Consider the following 23,794-nt stretch of genomic DNA (forward strand, 5'->3'; position numbering starts at 1 on the left):
CATGCTTCAAGAGGGCCACCATTGTTCCTGTTCCCATGAAAGCTAAGGTAACTGAGCTAAACGACTACCGCCCCGTAGCACTCAATTCCGTCATCATGAAGTGCTTCTGAGCCCTCTCCTGTACTCCCTGTTCACCCACGACTGCGTGGCCACGCACGCCTCCAACTCAATCATCAAGTTTGCGGACGACACAACAGTGGTAGGCTTGATTACCAACAACGACGAGACGGCCTACAGGGAGGAGGTGAGGGCCCTCGGAGTGTGGTGTCAGGAAAATAACCTCACACTCAACGTCAACAAAACTAAGGAGATGATTGTGGACTTCAGGAAACAGCAGAGGGAACACCCCCCCTATCCACATCGATGGAACAGTAGTGGAGAGGGTAGCAAGTTTTAAGTTCCTCGGCATACACATCACAGACAAACTGAATTGGTCCACTCACATAGACAGCATCGTGAAGAAGGCGCAGGAGGCTGAAGAAATTAGGCTTGTCACCAAAAGCACTCACAAACTTCTACAGATGCACAATCGAGAGCATCCTGGCGGGCTGTATCACTGCCTGGTACGGCAACTGCTCCGCCCTCAACCGTAAGGCTCTCCAGAGGGTAGTGAGGTCTGCACAACGCATCACCGGGGGCAAACTACCTGCCCTCCAGGACACCTACACCACCCGATGTTACAGGAAGGCCATAAAGATCATCAAGGACATCAACCACCCGAGCCACTGCCTTTTCACCCCGCTATCATCCAGAAGGCGAGGTCAGTACAGGTGCATCAAATCTGGGACCGAGAGACTGAAAAACAGCTTCTATCTCAAGGCCATCAGACTGTTAAACAGCCACCACTAACATTGAGTGGCCGCTGCCAACACACTGACACTGACTCAACTCCAGCCACTTTAATAATGGGAATTGATGGGAATGATGTAAATATATCACTAGCCACTTTAAACAATGCTACCTTATATAATGTTACTTACCCTACATTATTAATCTCATATGCATACGTATATACTGTACTCTATATCATCGACTGCATCCTTATGTAATACATGTATCACTAGCCACTTTAACTATGCCACTTTGTTTACATACTCATCTTATATGTATATACTGTACTCGATACCATCTACTGTATCTTGCCTATGCTGCTCTGTACCATCACTCATTCATATATCTGTCATGAATCCCGTTTCCTGAGTCTGTTTTTTGCCTGTGTTCTGTCCTGGAGTGTTTTTTCCGGCATCCTGGAACGCACCCTGTCTGGTTGCCGGGCAATGTAGCCAGTTGGGAGTTCTGATGACCCGCACCTGTATCCCATCAGCTATCTGCACACCTGGTCCTGATCATCATCTCTCCTCTTCATAAGCCCGGACCTGACATCCATTCCCTGCCGGATCGTTAGCCATGAACAGTATGTTGTGCCATAGTATCAGCCTCAAGTCGGATAGAATTTGTTTTGTTGGTTTTTACGTATTGCTTGCCTTAAACTTACCTCCGTTTGTTCTGTCTTCAGTTACTCACCCGGATCATTTACCCCATTCCCGCCTGGTCGTCGGAGGATTCCGCTACCCCATTGGATCCACCTATTTACTCCCATCAACTCACCACCGCTGCCCGCTACGCCACCTGGATATATCTACCCATTCACTTGTAAATAAATACTCACCTTCTTACTCTCCTTGTCCTGGTCTGCTTCTGGGTTCGATTTTGAAAGAACGTGACAATATCCTTATGTACATATTCTTTATCCCCTTACACTGTGTATAAGACAGTAGTTTAGGAATTGTTAGTTAGATTACTCGTTGGTTATTACTGCATTGTCGGAACTAGAAGCACAAGCATTTCGCTACACTCGCATTAACATCTGCTAACCATGTGTATGTGACAAATAAAATTTGATTTTATAGAAAATACTAAAAATAAAGAAACTCTTGAATGAGTAGGTGCATCCAAACTTTTGACTGGTTCTGGACGTACAAATGTACAGGAACTCTGCGCTTAGGCTGCTGCTAGTGCGCCATGGCGACTAATGAGTTGCTGCGATCTATTGGTCCTAACTGCTGGAGCTGTGGGTCTGATTTCTGATTGAAGAAATACAGGCTACACTAACGTTCTCTTTGACCAGCAGAGGGCAGGCTGGTCTGTTTCTCATGTTCTCATCTCTCTCTCGTATCTAATTCCTATCACCCATACCTTGTATTTTGCGCCCCCCCCACCACCACCACACCACCACCACACACACACACACACACTTAATCTCTTCACATTCAAATTCTAGGGTGGCTCAGCGGCTAAGGTGACGTCACCTTAGCAGGAGATGGCCAGAGAACAGTGTGTTAGAATGCTGTCTGGTCTCCTTCACTCTCCCTCCCCCCTGCTTCCCTCCCTCCATTGGATCATAGTCCCTGTTCCAGATGCCAAGTCAAGTGGAAATGATCAGAGAGAGAGATGGTGAGATGGGAGAATGAGAGAGAGGATAAAGATATTGTAGGGTCACTGTGGTCTGAGTGTATCTGCTGGAATATTAATTTACAACAAAAGGAATATTTAACAAAGTCTCTCTCTCTCTCTCTTCTCCCCTCTGCTATATTCCCTCTGCTCTCTGCTCTGTTTCTCTCTCCTTCTCCCCTCTGCTATATTCCCTCTGCTCTCTGCATCTCTGTTTCTCTCTCCTTCTCCCCTCTGCTATATTCCCTCTGCTCTCTGCAGCTCTGTTTCTCTCCCCATATATTTTCTTAGCCTACGTCTCAGTGGGCCATTCCGGTCATTGACGGCAAGACTGATTGCATTTTTTTCTCAATGCTTATAAACAAGCAATTCATTTGACCAAAGAGCCACAGGTCGTTTGGCTTCCTGCTCCAATCAGGACTGACAGTGTTGAAAGCCAAGACTGGTCTGGCTCCTTAGAGCTCTTCGAGTAAGGCCCTCCACTTACCTAGAAGGAGAGGTGGGGATTCAAGAGAGACAAAGTAAGGTGAAGTTCACTCAACTAAGTTTAGGCATCTCATACATTGTTATACAGTTGACACATGGTACCAGGGGTGTAGGAACGGGTGGGCCTGGGTATTCAAACGCGTGTGTGTATATAAATAAAAAATGTATGCTCTACTTGTCATTGTTCCAAACAGGACATTTTTTTTTTTTACCCAAGCACTGTACTTGAGTTGGGCAGGAGCTCACCAGAACTGGGTACCGGCATCTTCTCTTCTGCTTGAGTTCCTGCACCTCCTATAGAATATTATCTCAAAAGTATTGAGGAGTTCCTGCACTTAATTATAAATGGTACCGGCACCTATTTCAGTCCAAGTCAAGCACTGGCCTAATCATGCATACACCATCAAAAAAACATATATTTTTTTGTCTCATACACACATTTAGCAGATGTTATTGCAGGTGTAGCAAAATGCTTTTGTTCCTAGCTCAACAGTGCAGTAATTATCTAACAATACACAACAATACATTGAAATCTAAAAAGTAAAAGAATGGAATTAAGAAATATAGAAATATTAGGACAGACAATGTCGGAGTCTGGAGTATAAATATATATGTATGTGTATGTAATGGGATGTATAGACAATATGGACAGTATATGGATAGACTATATCGTACAGGCCGTGACCGGGAGGTCCGTGGGGCGACGCACAATTGGCCTAGCGTCGTCCGGGTTAGGGAGGGTTTGGCCGGTAGGGATATCCTTGTCACTCTCACTCTTGTGGCGGGCCGGGCTAACCAAAGTTGCCAGGTGCACGGTGTTTCCTCTGACACATTGGTGCGGCTGGCTTCTGGGTTGGATGCGCGCTGTGTTGAGAAGCAGTGCGGCTTGGTTGGGTTGTCTATCGGAGAACGCATGACTTTCAACCTTCGTCTCTCCCGAGGCCGTACGGGAGTTGTAGCGATGAGACAAGATAGTAGCTACTAACAATTGGAAACCACAAAATTGGGGAGAAAAAGGGGTAAAAAAGAAAAGAAAAAGAATATGTAGTACAGTATATCTGAAGAATAGTATATGTACAGCAATAGTTAAATAGGATAGGCCTTGACTAGAATGCAGTAAATGCATATGAAGTGGGTAAAACAGTATGTAAACATTATAAAAGTGACCAGTGTTCCATGGCTATGTACATAGGGCAGCAGTCTCTAAGATGCATGCTAAAGTAACCGGACGGGGGCTGGCTAGTGGTGACTATTTACCAGTCTGATGGCCTTGATGGCTCTTTCCTGAAGTCCACGATCAGCTTTATTTGGCGTTGAAGGAGACGTTATTTTCCTTGCAAGACTCTGCCAGGTCCCTCACCTTCTCCCTGTAGGCTACTCGTCATTGTTTGCAATCAGGCCTACCACTGTTATGTCATCTGCTAACTTGATGATTGAGTTGGAGGCGTGCATGGCCACGCGGTCATGGGTGAACAGGGAGTACAGGAAGGTGCTGAGTATGCACCCTTGTTGGGTCCCTGTGTTGAGGATCAGCGTAGTTGAAGTGTTGTTGCCTACCTTCACCACCTGGAGGCAACCTGTTGGAAAAGCATTCCAGGTGACTACCTCATGAAGCTGGTTGAGAGAATGCCAAGGGTGTGCAAAGCAAAGGGTGGCTACTGAGAAGACTAAAATATAAAATATATTTTGATTTCTTTAACACTTTTTTGGTTCCTACATGATTCCATATGTGTTATTTCATAGTTTTGATGTCTTCACTATTATTCTACAATGTAGAAAATAAATAAACTTTTGACTGTTACCATATATTACTGTGCTTTGAGTGTTGCTAGTGCATGAATGTAATAGCAGTCATTCACAAACAAATAGAATAGTTGAATCTGCTCTTTTTGATACAGTACTATATAGACATCAACATGTCTTACCTGCTTGTGACTCTGTAGGCGAATTAGCATAAGTCACTTTCTGGCACTCCTTTTTTGGCTTTCCGTTTCACCTCCCTGTCAATTCCAAGCTGAGCTGTTCATTCTTCATATACAATTTAACAATTGATAATATTCTCACCAATCAGACTATTGTCATTTTAATCTTGTCTTTTAACTAACTACATTATCATATGTGTGAAATTAGTTTCGATACAGTTTAGGTGTAGTTTAGATGGGCCATCATCAGCTGCACATGCCTGACGAGTAGGGGGAAAAAATGACACATTCTGTTTGTGATATTAAGATCTAACAACAACAGTGTGTTTGTTAGACTTCTGTAGTTCTAGTCTCATAGTCTATTAATTATAGGCCTATGGTTTATTATGTGTAGTTCTATGTTAGTCGAATGTTAAATGCAAGAGTCATGGATTTAGTCATGGTACAATATAATTTGACCAGACAAGGTCTTCCTCAGGTTTGGATTGCCATCATCATACTGTAGGACTCTTTGGGTTATCGTATGAATTACTTGTGGTTCTCTTCTGTATCTGGTATTTCTCCGGCGAGTAACCCTGTCGTTGTTTCATTACAATGAAGGAATGCAAAACATGTATAGCATCTCCCTGTGCATTTCTCACCGGATCACAGATCCTTGATCTGGTACTTCTAAAACAACTGCTGGGAATTTGGAGACCTGACCTCAAATTCATATTGTTTATCTGCCATAGTTTGGGCATCAGCCACTCTATGAATCCGCCTGGTATCAATGAAGCCCACGCGCACACGGCCACATGCAACCTGCTTCGCCTTTAAAAACATATTGATTTCTCCAATTCGCAGAGAGCTTTAACGCGATCGATAGCCCTGGCCTTCCAAGATCAGCGGCTGTATAAGCATCCCTTCCCCTAACAAACACACCCGTCTCTCTTCCCCTCAGGTAATGATTGTCCTTGGGCAGGAGAATAGTTTGTCTGCATTAGGAGTGAAGTGTTTCTAATGGAATTGGGTCTCTCTCCTCCCCCACCTCACCCCTCTTCTGGGTCTGTAGTAATGTGGTTATGTTCAGTGAATATATATCGGTGCTTTAACAAAGGTGAGAGAGATTGTGGCACACCTCTCCTTTGACCTTTAACATCCACTTGGTTTTCCATGCATCCCTCCCCCAGCCTCGTTACGACTCTCCGTCAGTATGGATCGATAACAGTTTGTATTTGCAATGCATTAGAGGCCTGTCTACCCCCGTGCTACATTGAAAAAGGAGGCTGCCTGCTCATTTTGGTGCTGTGCGGTCAAATCACACCACCCAGATTGAATAGGTGACGTGTGTTCCAGACCTTGTTCTCAATGATCGGACTCTGTATTATGTTTCATAATGTTCACACCTAGTTTATATTATAGCTCCTCCACTGTTCCTATCCATCCTGTTGTTATCGTATTTCATCCTCCAGCCTTGTTCCCTGTTCCTCTGACCCAGTCTTATCCCTCAATGGTCAGTATGGGAAGGAAAGGTGGGAAAGGGCAACATGTATTAATGAAACATTGGAACCACTAAGAGATATATGCTGGTCTTTTCTATTGTTGTTTTTATTAGAGTGTAGTTGGCCATGAACAGGCAGTGTTCTGTGCTTTTCCTCAACAACTGTTTTTTAGCACCAATCCACACACTCTATAATGTACCTGTGTGGAGCACCCTTCAACCAATCAGAATGAAGTATGCAACAAAGCCGTAGTTAGAGCCTATCATCATTGGCTGATTTTACAGGCTGATTTTATATGCATGTTTATCAAAACACATGAATGTAAAAGTACATACCTGGTGTCCCTGAGATGAACCCTTTACATAAAAAGCAGTTGTTACCATGGTGATCAAGTGCTGTTTCACAAGTTAAGGATAGCTTTTCTGTACAGTGTATGATTCCATTTAGTAGTTTTAAACCAACAAATAGACATAGCATATTGTCTTTTTTCCCACCAGAAAGATTATTATGTCAACACTAAACTCATGTACTCTCACACACACCTGTGCACGTACACACACACACACACACACACACACACACACACACACACACACACACACACACACACACACACACACACACACACACACACACACACACACACACACACACACACACACACACACACACACACACACACACACACACACACACACACACACACACACACACACACACACACACACACACACAGTCATAGACCAGAGTTTTGTTCAGTTCGGCCTTCTGAGCAAAATCACTAAATTAAATACAGAAAAATGGATATGAATAAGAAAATGTACTACTTGTGAACTTAAACTTGGGTCTTGAGTTGTATTTTTGTCCTAAATTGCACTTTGTTTTTGAAGTTCAAGTTTTTATAAAAATAAATAAGCGATACTTCAATGTTGTAGAGGGACATCCTAACAACATGATGATCCAAGTTAGTGACATTTCCTGAGTAGTTGACCTGGTCTCAGCCATAACCTTGAATTCATGTTGACAAACCTTTCCCCTCCCCCTATCTGTGGTTCTCTCAGTCCATTTTTGCCCCTCCGTCCCTCTCTCTCTTTCTCGGTCCCTTTCTCTATCTCTGTTTCTCGCTCTCTCTGTTTCTCTCTCTCATTCTCTCTATTTTTCTCCTTCTCTCTCACTCTTCCTCTCTCCTCTCTCTGTGCCTCTCACTAGCTCACCCCCAGCCTGCTGGCTGTGTCTGCTGACTGTGTATGCTGATTGTGTCTGCTGACTGTGTATGCTGATTGTGTCTGCTGACTGTGTATGCTGATTGTGTCTGCTGGCTGTGTCTGCTGGCTGTGTCTGCTGATTGTGTCTGCTGACTGTGTATGCTGACTGTGTCTGCTGACTGTGTCTGCTGACTGTGTCTGCTGACTGTGTCTGCTGACTGTGTATGCTGACTGTGTATGCTGACTGTGTCTGCTGACTGTGTCTGCTGACTGTGTATGCTGACTGTGTATACTGACTGTGTATGCTGACTGTGTCTGCTGACTGTGTCTGCTGGCTGTGTCTTAGAGTGTGCTGGGGGGCCAGCAAAGGGGAAATCAACTGAGGAAAGCTTTCAGAGTTCAAGTGCATGACCAGAGAAACGTTTCTGAGTTGGACAAAGGGAGAGAGGAAGGGAAGGAGAAATGGGAAGGCGAGAGGCTGAACTACTGACAAAGCAGCTGAGGACAGGGGGGAGAGCATGAGGATCATTTTAAAAAATGGGTGAAATTTGAGAAAAAAATTGTGAACGGAAAAATCTTTTAAAAAATGTCCATCCCCTCCCCTTCCCTCTCTCCACTTATACACTCATCTTACCCTCCCCCTAAGATATTCCTTTCAGAACCACCCCTTTTCTCTATTTCTTTCGCTCTGTCCCTCCCTCTCTCGCTCTCTCCTCCTTTCCTACCCCACTTGCACACACACTAGATGACTGACGCCCTCTTACCCTCCCTCTCTCTCACCCTCGTTTTCTCTCTCTCTCCAAGCTCTCTCCGCTACACCACCAATACTTTTTTCCCTGGCTGCGGCGTGTTTGTGCTTTAGCGAGTGTATGGCGAAACCGGTTCTGTGCTGATCCAGCTTGTGCGATCCCATGCACAGAGCCAGGAGCAGCGTACCTCTTGCCAACATCCTGCCTCCACTCTGCTGCCTTTTCTGCTTTGATTTCACACTGTCTGCTTTTCCACCAGACCTTTTCTTTCTTTAACCCTCTGCTCTCTTCCAAGAATGATCTAGGAAGAGGGGAAAGAAATAAGAGAAAGGTGTCTGCGTGAAGGGGAGATGAGGAGGCAGAAAAGGAGAGAGAGAGGGGAGAGGACTAGAGAAGACTGGAGTTAGGCTGCAACACGAGAGGCAAAGCAACGAGGAGAGGGAGAAAGAAGAGAGCAACAGGGATCGAGGGATGATCGAGGTGGAGTCGGGCCGAAAACGCAGGAAAAGGAGGGAAAAATTGCCAGACTCATCCGACCTCTGCTGGTATTTTTCTCATCCTTTTGTTATTCACATACTTTCTTTTTAAGTGTTTCTGAAATTATTTGTTTCCTTTACGTTTCTCTATCTATCTCTCATGGGTTTCTCTTTCCATGTCTTCTCGGGTTTTCAGCGTTGCTTGTCTTTCTTCTTGTATTTAAAAAGTGTCTCTGTCCATGTGTGTACTTTAGAACCCTTTCCTTCCTCTCGTTCTCATCGGAAGGTTTTCCTCCGTCCTTCCACGTTTCTATCTCGCCCAAATGAAATGCAATGATTGCTTTTGTTTTATTTTGTTTTGATACTTTCGCTTGGATTTTCCCATTGAATGATTACATAGTTCGAACAAAAACTATGTTGGAAAAGGTGAAACTGAAATTGGGGCCCAGTAGTGAGGCCGAAAGGGAGGGAAGAAGGGGGAGAGGGGGGGCCTAAATTTCCTCCGTTTTTTTGTTTGTTTAATCTTCGTGTGTATGGGTATGTAAGTGTTTTATCATCGTAAGCTTAGTTCAGTTATTGTATGCATATTTTCTGCACAGTTTGGAGTCATTTTGATGAGTTTGACAATATTTAACTGGTAAAAAGGCGACATTGTGAAGTGAATGTAGTTCTCTTATAGGGGTATCCCCATCGCCGCTCTCTCTCTGACTCGCTCCTCGTTCTCCCCTACTTCCTGTCTGTTTGTGTCCTCAATACATCTGTCTGTTAGTCTGTACATAAACTCATCTCTTCTGAATGTGTTTCTCTATTTATCGACTAATATGGCAGTCTAGCTTACAGCAATCTCTGTGGACCTTCTCTGTCCGTCCCCATGCTATTGGCTTCCACACTTGCTTCCATTGTTTGATTTACACAAGTCGGTATGTCCCTCCGTTCAGACTTAATTTCAGAGGCCAGAGTGTGTGCTGTGTGTATATGGATGTGTGTGTTATATTCTCATTCCATCCCAGCTCTTAGCCGCCCTGTACATCTCCATGGAGACTCGCTATGTTCTCTCGGCCCCCGTACCTCGGCCTCTTCGCGGGCTCACAAAGACAACCCCGGACGTCGCCCTGCCAGGGTGTAAAATTGGTGAAGGGACGGAGAGGAGGGTACCCCAATTGGGAGTTGATGGCGGGGATGGACGTGGTCCTGATAGCCATGGCTAAGGGGCTTTGTGTCTGAATGGAGGTTAAGCTGGGGACTTAAGTATGGAGCGCAGGCCTAGACACCCCACCGCTACGGGCCTGCAGGCTTGGTTAATAGTGGGTAGAAGGGCTGAAAAGAAGGTCTGGCTGACTGGCTTTCTGAAAGGCCTGACTGAGATCTCTACTCTATTGTCTTATCAGGTGGACTGAAAGCACGGCGTAACGGTGCTCTCTTGTCCTTCCCCCAGTCTCGCTGAAGGTGATAGTCTATATGGTTTATACCATCATCTCAACACATAAGCAAACTAAGCCTTTATAGTTTAAGGGTTGTGTAAAAACATCGCAGAGTGGATAATCATATGTTTACTTTATTTGTCGTTTTGTATTTTCATCTTGATGAAAAGGCATTGTACACTGTAGCACATTTTTGAAATTAAAATGTGTTGTTTGCTAGTCCAAAATCGCACATCATCGCACTATGACGACATGGTGGATCCACGGTCTCACACCTCATATGACAATAGAAATAAATGATAGAGAGGTCAGTCAGTGCTGCTAGATATACGGCCTGTGATGATGGAATGCCACAGATCAGTTACCTTCCGTTAAATATTTGAACCGACTCTAGTTTGACGTCAGTTCCTCAGGCTCTCCCAGTCGTCTCAGCGTCAGTGCTGCGGTGGAGGAGGCCAGTAATGTGCTTCCCTTTATGAAGCGTAACTCATCCAGCACTATCAATTATACAGCTAGTACTTGTCTGCCTCTGAGAGGGGGTGGGCTACTAGCCTGCTACAGAAGGTACAACAAGCTACTGGGTCCACTATGGAGGGAATGACTGACTGACTGACTGGGGCATAGATAGAAAAAGCAGCATGTGACCATCATGGATGTATTCCCACTCTCAGGATCCGGGTGAGAGAACCCCCCCCCCCAGAATCGTTGTTCCAGTTGTGTCAGGATTTGTCTGCCTCAGCTTGACGAGGACACAGACCACTGAAACAAGGCAGAACCAGACGAGCTGCGAGTTCTGGTTTGATTCATATTGCCTATTGGGGCCTTTTTCATAAATACTGAATTATTTGTGTGTTTTTATTCATACAGTGTTCAGTCCTCTGTGTGTCTGTGTCAGTGTCAGTCCTCTGTGTGTCTGTGTCAGTGTCAGTCCTCTGTGTGTCTGTGTCAGTCCTCTGTCTGTGTCTGTGTCAGTGTCAGTCCTCTGTGTGTCTGTGTCAGTGTCAGTCCTCTGTGTGTCTGTGTCAGTGTCAGTCCTCTGTGTGTCTGTTGCCGTGGGTAAATTGAGTTAGTAGCTCGTATTTTTTTAGAGCACTCGGTAGCACATCTCGTTTTCGTCAATAAAATGGAATCAACATTTTTTAAAATTGGATTTGATGTGTCCATACTGTGTATTGTACTAACACTTAAGTCCAAGTTGTATTTGAGTGCATTGATGTATAGGAGCTTCGACATCAATTTGCGCATCAAATCAGCACATATGAAAGACCCAAGAGTGAGAGGTATGTGTGGGGGGGGGGTATTTTAGACTTAGGCTGGGAAATACTTTACGCATATCAGGGTATATATATATATTTTTTTTGTTTAACTAGGCAAGTCAGTTAAGAACAAATTCTTATTTTCAATGACAGCCTAATCAGAAGGTTGCAAGTTCAAACCCCCGAGCTGACAAAGTACAAATCTGCCGTTCTGCCCCTGAACAGGCAGAACGGGGCAGAACGGCAGATTTGTACAGTTAAACCCAGTGGGTTTAACTGCCTGTTCAGGGGCAGAACGGCAGATTTGTACTTTGTCAGCTCGGGGGTTTGAACTTGCAACCTTCTGATTACTAGTCCAACGCTCTAACCACTAGGCTACCCTGCCGCCCAGACATATACAGTAGCAGAGAGGTGAAAAGGTATTATGATAAGTCGGGTATTATGTATCCAGAATGTATTACATTTTTATGGAACTAGAAAGCCTCTTTAACAACTCTTCATACCTCTTCTGAAGTATTTATGCCATTGTGTTCAGTAATTGATGTTCTAATACCTTCAAAAATGTGTTTTACCTTGAATTACACACATCACTTCAAATTACACCATTGTCATTGTTCGGACACAATATTACCTTCTCTCGGAGTCTCTCTCTTTGTGGACAACCCCTCGTAATGTTATGGTGTATGAATGGCTACATTCCTGTGGTACTGTACATTTTTGTGAAGATTGTATAGTGTAGTTTTGTCCTGTGTGTGTACTGTAGATTGAGGTGGTGGTAGTGGTGGTGGTGTGGGGGTTAAACTGTACAGGCGGGAGGAATGTGAGAATTCCTCAGTTCTGAATTAGTAGGTCACAGCTTTGCCTCTTACCTCGGCAAACTCTCTGCTCTCTCTTCTCCCTCTCTACCATGTCTGTCTCTCTCCTCCCCCACCCGCCCTCCCTCTCTCGGCTCTCTCTTCTCCCTCTCCACCATGTCTGTCTCTCTCCTCCCCCACCCACCCGCCCTCCCTCTCTCTCTCGGCTCTCTCTTCTCCCTCTCCACCATGTCTGTCTCTCTCCTCCCCACCCGCCCTCCCTCTCTCTCTCGGCTCTCTCTTCTCCCTCTCCACCATGTCTGTCTCTCTCCTCCCCCACCCGCCCTCCCTCTCTCTCTCGGCTCTCTCTTCTCCCTCTCCACCATGTCTGTCTCTCTCCTCCCCCACCCACCCTCCCTCTCTCTCTCGGCTCTCTCTTCTCCCTCTCCACCATGTCTGTCTCTCTCCTCCCCACCCGCCCTCCCCTCTCTCTCTGCTCTCTCTTCTCCCTCTCCACCATGTCTGTCTCTCTCTCCCCCCCCACCCACCCACCCACCCACCCACCCACCCACCCACCCACCCACCCTCCCTCTCTCTCTCTCTCTCTCTCGCTCTCTCGCTCTCTCTCTCTCTCCTGATCCTTCTCAGTCTCACCATGTTTCCTCCCTCCCTCCCTCTGTCCCTCTTTCTTTATTTTTTTCTTTCTTTCTTTCTTTCTTTCTTTCTTTCTTTCTTTCTTTCTTTCTTTCTCTCTGTTCCCTTCTCTAGTTCTGATCCTAATCCTCTCCCCCTTCTCCCTCTCTCACAGACATCTAAGGCCCGAGGTGTTGGGGGTGGGTTGAAAGGGAAGCGAGAAGGGGAGACTGTGTGTGTGTGTTGTGTGTTTGTGTGTGTGTGTGTGTGTGTGTGTGTGTGTGTGTGTGTGTGTGTGTGTGTGTGTGTGTGTGTGTGTGTGTGTGTGTGTGTGTGTGTGTGTGTGTGTGTGTGTGTGTGTGTGTGTGTGTGTGTGTGTGTGCTGGTGTGCTGGTGTGCATGCGTGTGTTATATAAATCTAGCAGTACAGCTCTCACTCCTGCTTACAGTGCTTCTAGTCCTCTATGATTAATTGAGCTGTGTTCCTGAGGAAGGGCCATTATCTATGTCACCAGATTCTACCTGTTCTTATCATCTAGCTTACATGACATCTTCCTCACATGTCCCGCTGGACTATCGTGGTCAGTCACCACTGAATCAGCTCCTACTAACATTGAAATGCATATTGCTGATCATCACATGCCAGCATACCTTCCTGCCGAGGCAAAAATTCCAGAACTATCTCGGGTCCTTCACAAGACTATTTGACAGATGAGGGGAGCTCCCAGAGATGCTGGTTGTGAAGCAAACACAGAACATTATTAAGATGGCACATGGAAACATATACAACCATAAACATGGCATACACAGGCAGCGGCCAATACTGTCTATCAGATAACTCATGGTGTATAGCGTTGGTGTGGTGTGACTGAGTCAGGCCTGCTGGCTGGCTGTCTGGCTGCCATATTGACACGGCTCACAAGCCTTCACAGTCTATCCCTGTTCTCTGCTCAGCTATGCTCTGCTCTGCAGTACCATCAGTGGTGCTAGCCGGCCGTATTTACAGAGCAACACCCTTTGGTGCTATGGGACCTGGTGCCAGATGAACAGAGAAGGAGGGGAGGTGAAGAGGCAGAGGAAGGGAGGAGGGGAGGTAGGGTGGAGAGGAGGAAGAAAGGAGGGGAGGTGAAGAGGCAGAGGAAGGGAGGAGGGGAGGTAGGGTGGAGAGGAGGAAGAAAGGAGGGAAGGCGAAGAGGCAGAGGAAGGGAGGAGGGGAGGTAGGGTGGAGAGGAGGAAGAAAGGAGGGAAGGCGAAGAGGCAGAGGAAGGGAGGAGGGGAGGTAGGGTGGAGAGGAGGAAGAAAGGAGGGAAGGTGAAGAGGCAGAGGGAGGAGGGGAGGTAGGGTGGAGAGGAGGAAGAAAGGAGGGGAGGCGAAGAGGCAGAGGAAGGGAGGAGGGGAGGTAGGGTGGAGAGGAGGAAGAAAGGAGGGAAGGCGAAGAGGCAGAGGAAGGGAGGAGGGGAGGTAGGGTGGAGAGGAGGAAGAAAGGAGGGGAGGCGAAGAGGCAGAGGAAGGGAGGAGGGGAGGAGGGGAGGTAGGGTGGAGAGGAGGAAGAAAGGAGGGGAGGTGAAGAGGCAGAGGAAGGGAGGAGGAGAGGTAGGGTGGAGAGGAGGAAGAAAGGAGGGGAGGTGAAGAGGCAGAGGAAGGGAGGAGGGGAGGTAGGGTGGAGAGGAGGAAGAAAGTTGGGGAGGTGAAGAGGCAGAGGAAGGGAGGAGGGGAGGTAGGGTGGAGAGGGGGAAGAAAGGAGGGAAGGTGAAGAGGCAGAGGGAGGAGGAGAGGTAGGGTGGAGAGGAGGAAGAAAGGAGGGAAGGCGAAGAGGCAGAGGAAGGGAGGAGGGGAGGTAGGGTGGAGAGGAGGAAGAAAGGAGGGGAGGTGAAGAGGCAGAGGAAGGAGGGGGAGAGGTAGGGTGGAGAGGAGGAAGAAAGGAGGGAGGTGAAGAGGCAGAGGAAGGGAGGAGGAGAGGTAGGGTGGAGAGGAGGAAGAAAGGAGGGAAGGCGAAGAGGCAGAGGAAGGGAGGAGGAGAGGTAGGGTGGAGAGGAGGAAGAAAGGAGGGAAGGCGAAGAGGCAGAGGAAGGGAGGAGGGGAGGTAGGGTGGAGAGGAGGAAGAAAGGAGGGGAGGTGAAGAGGCAGAGGAAGGGAGGGGGAGAGGTAGGGTGGAGAGGAGGAAGAAAGAAGAGGCAGAGGAAGGGAGGAGGGAGGTAGGGTGGAGAGGAGGAAGAAAGGAGGGGAGGTGAAGAGGCAGAGGAAGGGAGGAGGAGAGGTAGGGTGGAGAGGAGGAAGAAAGGAGGGAAGGCGAAGAGGCAGAGGAAGGGAGGAGGGGAGGTAGGGTGGAGAGGAGGAAGAAAGGAGGGGAGGAGGTGAAGAGGCAGAGGAAGGGAGGGGGAGAGGTAGGGTGGAGAGGAGGAAGAAAGGAGGGGAGGTGAAGAGGCAGAGGAAGGGAGGCGGAGAGGTAGGGTGGAGAGGAGGAAGAAAGGAGGGGAGGTGAAGAGGCAGAGGAAGGGAGGAGGGCAGGTAGGGTGGAGAGGAGGAAGAAAGTTGGGGAGGTGAAGAGGCAGAGGAAGGGAGGAGGGGAGGTAGGGTGGAGAGGAGGAAGAAAGGAGGGAAGGTGAAGAGGCAGAGGGAGGAGGGAGGAGGGTGGAGGGAGGAAGAAAGGAGGGGAGGTGAAGAGGCAGAGGAAGGGAGGAGGGGAGGTAGGGTGAAGAGGCAGAGGTGAAGAGGCAGAGGAAGGGAGGAGGGGAGGTAGGGTGGAGAGGAGGGAAAGGAGGGAAGGTGAAGAGGCAGAGGGAGGAGGAGGAAGGGTGGAGAGGAGGAGGGAGAAAGGAGGGGAAGGGAAGAGGTAGAGGAAGGGAGGAGGAGAGGTAGGGTGGAGAGGAGGAAGAAAGGAGGGAAGGTGAAGAGGAAGAGGAAGGGAGGAGGAGAGGTAGGGTGGAGAGGAGGAAGAAAGGAGGGGAGGTGAAGAGGCAGAGGAAGGGAGGAGGAGAGGTAGGGTGGAGAGGAGGAAGAAAGGAGGGGAGGTGAAGAGGCAGAGGAAGGGAGGAGGAGAGGTAGGGTGGAGAGGAGGAAGAAAGGAGGGAAGGCGAAGAGGCAGAGGAAGGGAAAAATGGTGTCAGAAGCACAGGTAGTGCTGCTCAGTTGGTAGGGCATGGTGCTTGCAACGCCAGGATAGTGGATTCCATTCCCACAGGGGACCAGTATGGAACAAAAAGTCAATGTAAGCACTCACTACTGTGTCTCTGGATATCTCCATAGTTCAGACATGTCTTATAGTGACTGGCTGGACTTCCATGACCGCTGGCCCGTTTCTGAGTTTTAACTACCGGTCACGGCTGCAGAATCCCCAATTTAAAAGACTGTTGTGATACCCCCTGTACAATATTGTGACAAAGCAAACCAACCTTGTTGTAATTGATTGTGAATAGTGATGTAAAGCCTCCTGAGTGTGTCTGGGCGGTTGGTTGTGGTGGTAGGGGGGCTATAGGAGTGTCTGTGGGGGTCAGGGCTGGGAGATGAAAGGAGAGGATGTGGTTGGTCGCTTCATGCTTCAGAGGTTCCTCAGAGAGAAGGAGAGGTCAGGAAATGACCCCAAACACCAGGCGCATTGTTCAAGTTCAAGGTAAAGTTGAATGGCACTTTTCATTCCGTCTATGCAGCTGCCCTCTTCTGGCTGTGGGCTTTTTTGTAAAAGTGGTATTAATTGGGGGGAAATTGTGCTGTTGGGTCAAATCAGACGTTAGTGTTATGATAGCATAATTGAGAAGCAATTAGGTCAATATTAATTGCAATTACACGTTTGACTATTTAAAATTGCATGAGGGCTTGACCATGTAGCGTTTGGGTGGCTACTTGGCTCAAAAAGCAATCAGATAATTCAATTTGAAAAGTGTGTTTGGAGGTAAGTCAAAAATAGTCAGCATTTTACTTTTCAGAATAGCTATGGGAATATATTTATTTCCGGAGATTTGATTGGAAATATGGCCCAACAAACATTGATACCTTATGTGAGGTCGTCTGATTGAGAAAACCCAACTCTTACTGCTGCCAAACTGCTGTAAGATCACAGTCTCAGATTGAGCGTTTTGTGTCTATGGGAGCGTGTGTAATTTGTGTGTGTTTGTCTATCTGTGTGTTTACCCACAGAGAAAGGGGATTACATGTATTTAATAGAGGATGAGTTTTGAGTTCTGACCTGTGCTCAGCTGCAGTGTGTCTATCCATGCCCTCCCAAATCTCCCAGACCCCAGACAATGGGTCAGATGTCAGGCTGGGAAATACAACACTTCCCCTTCCCCTCCGCTCCTCTCCTCCTCTACTTCCTCCTTCCTCCTCTTCTCTCTTCTCTCTGTTATGTCTGGTGGCTCGTCAGGAGCTGTTCATTAACCCTTCACAGGGATCTTCTCCTCTCCTCCTCTACTTCCTCCTTCCTCCTCTTCTCTCTTCTCTCTGTTATGTCTGGTGGCTCGTCACGAGCTGTTCATTAACCCTTCACAGGGATCTTCTCCTCTCCTCCTCTACTTCCTCCTTCCTCCTCTTCTCTCTTCTCTCTGTTATGTCTGGTGGCTCGTCACGAGCTGTTCATTAACCCTTCACAGGGATCTTCCTGTCCGGCCCACCGTCCAAAAATATAACATGTAATGTCTTAACCTCTCTATTTAGCAATGGGATATTTTGTCTTTCAGGATATGTATTGCATTGTCTAGGCCTGTTCAAGATGACTATACTATAGGAGGATAAATCACCAAAGAACAGAACTGTATAGACAAGGTTCCCCCCTAAATTCCGCACACTGTTTATGTGTGTGGTAAAGCCCTTGCTTTTCAAGGCTGTAATTGATGCTTTTGAACTCTCTGACTCTGTGCACAGTGCACACACACACACACACACACACACACACACACACACACACACACACACACACACACACACACACACACACACACACACACACACACACACACACACACACACACACACACACACACACATAATTCTGGGTCTGAGTCACCCCTTTAACAGATAGTCAATAACAATACAGGAATGATTAATCAGGCCCTTTATTCCCCTCCTCCACTCTCCCTCCACCCCTCCCTCTCGCACCCTCACTTCTCTCAACCCCACTTTCACCCTTTCTCAGCTAACTATTGATCTGAATGCATTTGCCTCCCATTTATCGCTCTAAACTCCCCCCTACACTCCCCTCTAAACTCCCCCACTGCCACTGCAATGAGCAACCAGGCACAAAGACCCTCTCACACAGGAGAGTCTGACACACACACACACATAGACACAAACACACTCCATATGTCAATCTGTGTGTAAAATCATGTTGAATGCATTTGATGTAAAATGATGTATTTCTTGCCCATTTACTGGTCCAACTAAAGCAGCATGTTCATATAGGATGTTTACACAGCCACACATATGCACAGATTGCTGAGTGTGAGGGGAGTCGTCAGACAGTCCAGTAGTCAGAAAGCGGCTGTATATTAATAGTATTACATAATATATGCCATTTAGCAGACGCGATTTACAGCCATGCATGCATTTGACGTATTAAGAAGGTTAAGGTTCACTTCTGCAGTGTGGTGACTCATCACCTTTCAATGTAAAACACACTAAGCTTTATACCTGAGTGTGGTGACTCATCACCTTTCAATGTAAAACACACTAAGCTTTATACCTGAGTGTGGTGACTCATCACCTTTCAATGTAAAACACACTAAGCTTTATACCTGAGTGTGGTGAATACTCATCACCTTTCAATGTAAAACACACTAAGCTTTATACCTGAGTGTGGTGACTCATCACCTTTCAATGTAAAACACACTAAGCTTTATACCTGAGTGTGGTGAATACTCATCACCTTTCAATGTAAAACACACTAAGCTTTATACCTGAGTGTGGTGAATACTCATCACCTTTCAATGTAAAACACACTAAGCTTTATACCTGAGTGTGGTGAATACTCATCACCTTTCAATGTAAAACACACTAAGCTTTATACCTGAGTGTGGTGAATACTCATCACCTTTCAATGTAAAACACACTAAGCTTTATACCTGAGTGTGGTGAATACTCATCACCTTTCAATGTAAAACACACTAAGCTTTATACCTGAGTATGGTGAATACTCATCACCTTTCAATGTAAAACACACTAAGCTTTATACCTGAGTGTGGTGACTCATCACCTTTCAATGTAAAACACACTAAGCTTTATACCTGAGTGTGGTGAATACTCATCACCTTTCAATGTAAAACACACTAAGCTTTATACCTGAGTGTGGTGAATACTCATCACCTTTCAATGTAAAACACACTAAGCTTTATACCTGAGTGTGACTCATCACCTTTCAATGTAAAACACACTAAGCTTTATACCTGAGTGTGGTGAATACTCATCACCTTTCAATGTAAAACACACTAAGCTTTATACCTGAGTGTGGTGAATACTCATCACCTTTCAATGTAAAACACACTAAGCTTTATACCTGAGTGTGGTGAATACTCATCACCTTTCAATGTAAAACACACTAAGCTTTATACCTGAGTGTGGTGAATACTCATCACCTTTCAATGTAAAACACACTAAGCTTTATACCTGAGTGTGGTGAATACTCATCACCTTTCAATGTAAAACACACTAAGCTTTATACCTGAGTGTGGTGACTCATCACCTTTCAATGTAAAACACACTAAGCTTTATACCTGAGTGTGGTGACTCATCACCTTTCAATGTAAAACACACTAAGCTTTATTTATCACCTTTCAATGTAAAACACCTGAGTGTGGTGAATACTCATCACCTTTCAATGTAAAACACACTAAGCTTTATACCTGAGTGTGGTGAATACTCATCACCTTTCAATGTAAAACACACTAAGCTTTATACCTGAGTGTGGTGAATACTCATCACCTTTCAATGTAAAACACACTAAGCTTTATACCTGAGTGTGGTGAACTCATCACCTTTCAATGTAAAACACACTAAGCTTTATACCTGAGTGTGGTGAATACTCATCACCTTTCAATGTAAAACACACTAAGCTTTATACCTGAGTGTGGTGACTCATCACCTTTCAATGTAAAACACACTAAGCTTTATACCTGAGTGTGGTGACTCATCACCTTTCAATGTAAAACACACTAAGCTTTATACCTGAGTGTGGTGAATACTCATCACCTTTCAATGTAAAACACACTAAGCTTTATACCTGAGTGTGGTGAATACTCATCACCTTTCAATGTAAAACACACTAAGCTTTATACCTGAGTGTGGTGAATACTCATCACCTTTCAATGTAAAACACACTAAGCTTTATACCTGAGTGTGGTGAATACTCATCACCTTTCAATGTAAAACACACTAAGCTTTATACCTGAGTGTGGTGAATACTCATCACCTTTCAATGTAAAACACACTAAGCTTTATACCTGAGTGTGGTGAATCACTCATCACCTTTCAATGTAAAACACACTAAGCTTTATACCTGAGTGTGGTGAATACTCATCACCTTTCAATGTAAAACACACTAAGCTTTATACCTGAGTGTGGTGACTCATCACCTTTCAATGTAAAACACACTAAGCTTTATACCTGAGTGTGGTGAATACTAAAACACATCACCTTTCAATGTAAAACACACTAAGCTTTATACCTGAGTGTGGTGACTCATCACCTTTCAATGTAAAACACACTAAGCTTTATACCTGAGTGTGGTGAATACTCATCACCTTTCAATGTAAAACACACTAAGCTTTATACCTGAGTGTGGTGAATACTCATCACCTTTCAATGTAAAACACACTAAGCTTTATACCTGAGTGTGGTGAATACTCATCACCTTTCAATGTAAAACACACTAAGCTTTATACCTGAGTGTGGTGACTCATCACCTTTCAATGTAAAACACACTAAGCTTTATACCTGAGTGTGGTGAATACTCATCACCTTTCAATGTAAAACACACTAAGCTTTATACCTGAGTGTGGTGACTCATCACCTTTCAATGTAAAACACACTAAGCTTTATACCTGAGTGTGGTGAATACTCATCACCTTTCAATGTAAAACACACTAAGCTTTATACCTGAGTGTGGTGACTCATCACCTTTCAATGTAAAACACACTAAGCTTTATACCTGAGTGTGGTGACTCATCACCTTTCAATGTAAAACACACTAAGCTTTATACCTGAGTGTGGTGACTCATCACCTTTCAATGTAAAACACACTAAGCTTTATACCTGAGTGTGGTGAATACTCATCACCTTTCAATGTAAAACACACTAAGCTTTATACCTGAGTGTGGTGACTCATCACCTTTCAATGTAAAACACACTAAGCTTTATACCTGAGTGTGGTGACTCATCACCTTTCAATGTAAAACACACTAAGCTTTATACCTGAGTGTGGTGACTCATCACCTTTCAATGTAAAACACACTAAGCTTTATACCTGAGTGTGGTGAATACTCATCACCTTTCAATGTAAAACACACTAAGCTTTATACCTGAGTGTGGTGAATACTCATCACCTTTCAATGTAAAACACACTAAGCTTTATACCTGAGTGTGGTGACTCATCACCTTTCAATGTAAAACACACTAAGCTTTATACCTGAGTGTGGTGACTCATCACCTTTCAATGTAAAACACACTAAGCTTTATACCTGAGTGTGGTGAATACTCATCACCTTTCAATGTAAAACACACTAAGCTTTATACCTGAGTGTGGTGAATACTCATCACCTTTCAATGTAAAACACACTAAGCTTTATACCTGAGTGTGGTGAATACTCATCACCTTTCAATGTAAAACACACTAAGCTTTATACCTGAGTGTGGTGAATACTCATCACCTTTCAATGTAAAACACACTAAGCTTTATACCTGAGTGTGGTGACTCATCACCTTTCAATGTAAAACACACTAAGCTTTATACCTGAGTGGTGACTACCTGAGTGTGGTGACTCATCACCTTTCAATGTAAAACACACTAAGCTTTATACCTGAGTGTGGTGAATACTCATCACCTTTCAATGTAAAACACACTAAGCTTTATACCTGAGTGTGGTGACTCATCACCTTTCAATATAAAACACACTAAGCTTTATACCTGAGTGTGGTGAATACTCATCACCTTTCAATGTAAAACACACTAAGCTTTATACCTGAGTGTGGTGAATACTCATCACCTTTCAATGTAAAACACACTAAGCTTTATACCTGAGTGTGGTGACTCATCACCTTTCAATGTAAAACACACTAAGCTTTATACCTGAGTGTGGTGAATACTCATCACCTTTCAATGTAAAACACACTAAGCTTTATACCTGAGTGTGGTGAATACTCATCACCTTTCAATGTAAAACACACTAAGCTTTATACCTGAGTGTGGTGACTCATCACCTTTCAATGTAAAACACACTAAGCTTTATACCTGAGTGTGGTGAATACTCATCACCTTTCAATGTAAAACACACTAAGCTTTATACCTGAGTGTGGTGAATACTCATCACCTTTCAATGTAAAACACACTAAGCTTTATACCTGAGTGTGGTGAATACTCATCACCTTTCAATGTAAAACACACTAAGCTTTATACCTGAGTGTGGTGAATACTCATCACCTTTCAATGTAAAACACACTAAGCTTTATACCTGAGTGTGGTGACTCATCACCTTTCTATGTAAAACACACTAAGCTTTATACCTGAGTATGGTGAATACTCATCACCTTTCAATGTAAAACACACTAAGCTTTATACCTGAGTGTGGTGACTCATCACCTTTCAATGTAAAACACACTAAGCTTTATACCTGAGTGTGGTGAATACTCATCACATTTCAATGTAAAACACACTAAGCTTTATACCTGAGTGTGGTGAATACTCATCACCTTTCAATGTAAAACACACTAAGCTTTATACCTGAGTGTGGTGAATACTCATCACCTTTCAATGTAAAACACACTAAGCTTTATACCTGAGTATGGTGAATACTCATCACCTTTCAATGTAAAACACACTAAGCTTTATACCTGAGTGTGGTGAATACTCATCACCTTTCAATGTAAAACACACTAAGCTTTATACCTGAGTGTGGTGAATACTCATCACCTTTCAATGTAAAACACACTAAGCTTTATACCTGAGTGTGGTGAATACTCATCACCTTTCAATGTAAAACACACTAAGCTTTATACCTGAGTGTGGTGAATACTCATCACCTTTCAATGTAAAACACACTAAGCTTTATACCTGAGTGTGGTGAATACTCATCACCTTTCAATGTAAAACACACTAAGCTTTATACCTGAGTGTGGTGAATACTCATCACCTTTCAATGTAAAACACACTAAGCTTTATACCTGAGTATGGTGAATACTCATCACCTTTCTATGTAAAACACACTAAGCTTTATACCTGAGTAACTACCTATGTAATTACCCTTTTGCAGACTTGTAAGTCTACAGTTATACATTACAACTTAATTCAGAAATCAGTTATATTAAATAAGACGTTTGGTAGAATAGCCACTGATTTATAAAGCTTTACAATGTTTCGGGGATGCAGGTGCACTCTAAGCCTCTATGCAGGCATGTTTGAGTGTGTGTGTGTGTGTTTCGTCTCAACCTTTGTAAACCTCTGGCGGGATTTTAAAAGGTTTGACTGACAGCTCCTTTGACCCTCCCCCTCATCCTCTAACCATTCTAGATGGTGGCAGTCAGGTTGCCATGACACCAGACTGTTTTGTCTGCCCTTTGACCTCCCGAAGGGGTGCTGTGGTCAGTCAGGCATTACATTTGAGGGGCGAATGGAAGGGGGAAAGAGGCAAGGGGCGAGGAGCGAGGAGTCGAAGGAGGGGGGCAGGGGGGCGCATTTCCTCTCTAAAACCGAGGTACAAAAGGTTCCTCTATACATCCGCT

The 23,794-nt window shown here is 45.0% G+C and overlaps 1 long non-coding RNA gene across 1 annotated transcript in view; it reads left to right on the forward strand.

Moving 5' to 3' along the window:
• Nucleotides 1-8,422: 8,422 nt before the first annotated feature.
• The window catches only part of LOC123998027, a 33,235-nt gene continuing 17,863 nt past the window's right edge, over nt 8,423-23,794 (forward strand). The window contains exon 1 of the long non-coding RNA XR_006832216.1: nt 8,423-8,839. This is a non-coding gene — a long non-coding RNA (uncharacterized LOC123998027). The remainder of the gene's footprint in view (nt 8,840-23,794) is intronic.

Source organism: Oncorhynchus gorbuscha, linkage group LG15, assembly GCF_021184085.1.
Source record: "Oncorhynchus gorbuscha isolate QuinsamMale2020 ecotype Even-year linkage group LG15, OgorEven_v1.0, whole genome shotgun sequence".
NCBI classification, from domain to species: domain Eukaryota; kingdom Metazoa; phylum Chordata; class Actinopteri; order Salmoniformes; family Salmonidae; genus Oncorhynchus; species Oncorhynchus gorbuscha.